The 4,650-nt window shown below is 36.7% G+C and overlaps 1 pseudogene; it reads right to left on the bottom strand.

The window, feature by feature from the left end:
* Positions 1-348: 348 nt before the first annotated feature.
* LOC107741565 (regulator of G-protein signaling 8-like) lies at positions 349-1,146 on the bottom strand (annotated as a pseudogene).
* Between the last annotated feature and the right edge of the window lie 3,504 nt (positions 1,147-4,650).

The following is a 4,650-nucleotide window of genomic DNA, read 5'->3' as shown; positions in this document are numbered from 1 at the left end:
TTTATCATTAGATTTCTAATTAAAATTAAAATTTGAACAGAAATATACATTAAGGTTTTGCATCAACCCTGTTACCGTCATGTTTTCTGCTTTAGTTATAAACATTCCATCAATTAAATATTCCTTGGAATTTTCATAAACACAAAGAAAAATAGATAGATAGATAGATAGATAGATAGGTGATAGATAGATAGATAGATATATGATAGATAGATAGATTCCTGTTACGATGACACTTTTATTTTTCTCATTCATCTTATCACTCAAAGCAATGAAGCTGAGCCTCTGCACACCACATACTTTCTGTTCTCCTCTGTCATTTCCTCTAAACCATGTGCATATGTCCTCTTTCTGTGCGTCGGCTCATTAAGAAACATTTTTCCAGTGAATTAGTTGTCACTGGCTGGTCTACATTGGGTTCCTGGCTGCGTTCCTCAGGTTCTGATTTGAGGAACCTTGGGCAGGAGTCTTCCTCCATCAGACTGTATATATGCATCTCGGCTTCATCAAAACAAGTGAGGTCAGGCTTCATCAAAGATCTCTTGATCTTCTCACGAGTGTGATGGTCAATGTTGACCTGCAAAATTGTAACATTTACATCAATGAGAGATAACTGAAGTATATTTCTATACTAACATTTTCATTTCAATGGTGTTTAGTTTAAGCAAATGGCAAATGCAAAAAAAATCTGGTTTGTTTTTCTTTTGAGCCATTGTTAATGCTTTTTAAAATGTCATCTAAGTTAATTTGTGTCTTGCAAGTGCACATCTATTTTTGGAGAAACTTTTTAGTTACCAGCCCAAATACCAACCCCCCCCCCCCCTATTAATTAACATTACTATGATGCAATGGCATTTCTGTGCATCGTAATTTACTGTAACTGTTTAGAAAGGCCCAATTCTATTTAATGCTTTACTGAATGCACATACTGACCTCTTTTTGAGCCATGGGATGGAGAAACTCTTTGTAGATATCTGCTGCTTTGTTAGAGAGTTTGCCAGATGAAGTCATCCGCTTATATTCCCTGCAGGCAAGCCAAAATGCAATGTTCTCCGCACTAAACTCAGACTGGAGAAATGAACGAAAGGCGTCCAGGTAGTCTGTTCGCAAAAGAATAAAGTTTTTATATACTAAAATTTAACACATAAATTATATAAAGGTGACTGGTGGTTGAAACAACCTCTGTTTTCTAGCAGATCAGATAACTTTGGCCCATGGTCTTGTAGTCTTAAGAAAAAAAGAGGAAATTAGAAAAACAATAGCATTAAAATACAATATTTCCACCATCCATAGTCATATAAAATACTTTAAAATACTTTTGATGGTTTTAAATTAAATGATGTGTGTGTGCGACATGCTATAATATTTAAAAATATTTATATTTGAGTAATTTTACCTATCTTTTTCTAATTATTTTATGAAGACTACATGGACATTTATGTTTGAACTTTGTCTTTTGTCACTCTGAAGGAATTAACTAGTAAAGGCAAAAACAATTTATCTGGCCAAAGTCTGGCCTTAAAATTGACTGCTAATGCATCAATTACCCATAAACTGATGATTTCATTATTGTTGAAATTGTTCTACACATGTATATAACAATTAAAAAACTTACTGCTAATGAGAGTCTTCAGTATTTTTCTTAATCAAAACACATCGGATATTGTTTTTCTGTTTTTTCCTGCTCAACAGAACATCCAGTCTATGAAATTAAAATAAACACTTCAATAAATATCCATCTTTCGGTCAATTCAAGAAGTTTGTATGCAGAGAGACGAGTGAAATTCATTTACGTTTTCGGTTGTTTCTTGTTTTCCGAATGAGGTCCTTGAACTCGTAGATCCGAATCTTTGAGAAAAGCATTTTAAGCATCGTGGGGTGGCGGCAAATATTTATTCAGAATGATCCGCTATGTTTCATGTTTGTGACAGACTTTTCCAATCTTACGGCTGTATATAGCCTACGGTAGGGTCGAGTGGGATGTTATCATACCTGAACATGTTCACACAAATCTCTGGATGCCATTGACATAACAAAGTCTTTCATCTGTTCTCCATGACTCGGGTTTTCAAGTTTATTCTAGAATTAGATGCGTATAATATTACGATAGTTTTCCTGTTGCTATGACAGCACGACAGTTGAAGATTATGTATAATAACATTTAGGCCTTGAATGAGGTGTGTGAGACGGACAAAGTACATTTCTCAGTTTTTAAACTACCGGTATATTTTTTTGAGTAAGTTGAACGGGATCCAGAAGGTCTACGAGCCGGTGTTGTGCCCATTTTCGACTCCCTGCCAAATTATTACCCCCCTCGTTGAAATCGCTACCTGATTGCCTAATCCTAACCCCTCCCCCACACCTAACCCTAAACCTACCAATACTAGGGGGGTAGGCCTAATAATCTGGTGGGGGTCAGAATTCGGCACAACACTGGGACTCGAACTCGAGTCGCCCGAAGCTCAATGGTTGAGCTTTTTTTTTTAGATTAACGTGAAACTGCTGCATATTTTTTATGGAAATTTAAATTTGACACCTGTTTCAATTTTCCAGTAGTTAATGTACAAGAGTCTTCATGTTTCAAACACGTGAATAGGGTTATGAATCGAAAATCGGATACTTAAGGTCAGGAATCTTGTTGTACTTGTCAAATTAAAATTTCGATTCCGCCTATCGATTCCTATGCGGGGTTTTTTTCTTCTGTGAGGACCGAACCTATAGCGATCTGCCAGGACCTTGCTCGCTAATCTAAGTGCTCCAAACTGAAGTCCAAAGTTTGACTACATTTGTGATCAGAAGCCAAAAACGCTAAGTATAATATCTGTGATAGCTAAACATGTTGCAAGAGAGGTGTCACCACCAACATGACAAAGAGCTGTCTGTCATGAATGAAACAGCTTCACAGTCTTTTCAGCCACACAGTATCATTATTTCTGTTACAAACATTCAAATCACAGAAGTACTGGGATAAAAGTTTATAGTTCAGATATAAACTCTGATGTGTACGGTAGTGATTAAAATAGAGTAAATATCATTTTGAAAGATATTTGACACTTCAAATGAAGATTTATCAATTACATTGTTATGCCAATAGGTGGCGAAAATGGGTTGTTAATGTGTTTGTCTTTGAATCATAAAATTAGCGCGATGATATCATCTTGAATATGTCATTTGATCTCGGATGTAATAAGCGATGTACGAAGAACGGGCCCCTGTTAAAGTTGTAATAGAGATCTTCAGGAGTTCACGCTTCATTGGTGGATGGACCGCGCCCACAGACTAGCATACACCCTATCAGTGAACACTTTCTTTGAGTTTTGGAGTCATACCAAACATCAGTGTTGGGCTCGTTCATTGAGGCGTATTGTTAGTCATGTGGGAGTGGTAAGAATTTGATAAAAGTGCTTGGTACATGTTTGCTGTATAAGCTAAACTATGGTGAAATCGTAATGTGCAAATCGAGTATAAATACAAACGTATTGTCCGCACACTGATGTAACGAGTAGGGTGAAGCTGCAGGCCCGGGGGCCCAACTGCACACTCAGACCTGCACGCTCAGATCTATCGTTTTTTTCAGACAGTGCCACCTGCTGTTTGGAAGATTATCTGCAGGCCCGGAGGCCCAACTGCACACTCAGACCTGCATGCTCAGACCAGCACTCCGAGAACTATTGTTTTTTCAGACAGTGCCACCTGCTGTTTGGAAGATTATCTAACCTGATTAGATAAGATTACCTAACCTGAATTCAATTGCTGATAGATTGCAACTTACACTATTTTTCTACTATAAAATATTACGCTATGACTGAATGCATTATTATATAAAATATTACACATACTAGGTTATGATTTAATGCATTAAGTCTGGTTTATTTTTATTAATTTTATTTGTAAATAGAAATTGTTCAGTTACTTAAATATTTTCATTTTCTCGTGATCTCGACATAACAAAAGTTGTTCTCTAAGTTACAAAACTGCGCCAACAGGTGGCACTATTGACCTGAATATAACTGATGGGAATGTAGCCTAGGCTATCCACTTTACTGTACGCGTGTTTGTGATAGAATAGGACCTCGTGATCGCTATAATGTGTACAGTATTGTTCATTAGGCTACTGACATTTAATTCATTCATAAATGTTAAATGCGTGAATCAATATGACTATTTTGTGTATTAAGTTCTTGCTAGATGCATGAGTTTCACCTGTCTGAAAAAACGATAGGTCTGAGCGTGCAAGTCTGAGTGTGCAGTTGGGCCTCCGGGCCTGCAGCTTCATAATGTTGGATGTAACTGCTCCATAAAATTAATTAGTTGCGGCAACGTTTCGACCATCAGGTCTTCATCAGGCACAAATTACGTGAACTGGTACAACTCTTTATAAGTAACAGGTGATCATTCTAATTAGACACATTCAATCACTGTGCAGGTACACTCCCACAAGAAGAGAGAGAGAGAGAAAGCCCGCATTAAACTCGAATAAATACACAAATCAATACAGGTCAAATACAAATCTTAAACTCGAATAAACTAACAAATCAATACAGATCAATAATCACTCAAAATATTCAAACACTACTGAAGACAGATGAAAAAATACACACAATCCTATAGAAAAGGCTTAATATCAAAATCTTCATTCAACCCAAAAGG

This window comes from Sinocyclocheilus rhinocerous, unplaced genomic scaffold (genome assembly GCF_001515625.1).
Source record: "Sinocyclocheilus rhinocerous isolate Xijiao unplaced genomic scaffold, SAMN03320098_v1.1 scaffold556, whole genome shotgun sequence".
NCBI classification, from domain to species: Eukaryota; Metazoa; Chordata; class Actinopteri; order Cypriniformes; family Cyprinidae; genus Sinocyclocheilus; species Sinocyclocheilus rhinocerous.
The sequence above is the reverse complement of the archived record's forward strand: the minus strand, read 5'-3'. Positions and strand labels throughout refer to the sequence as shown.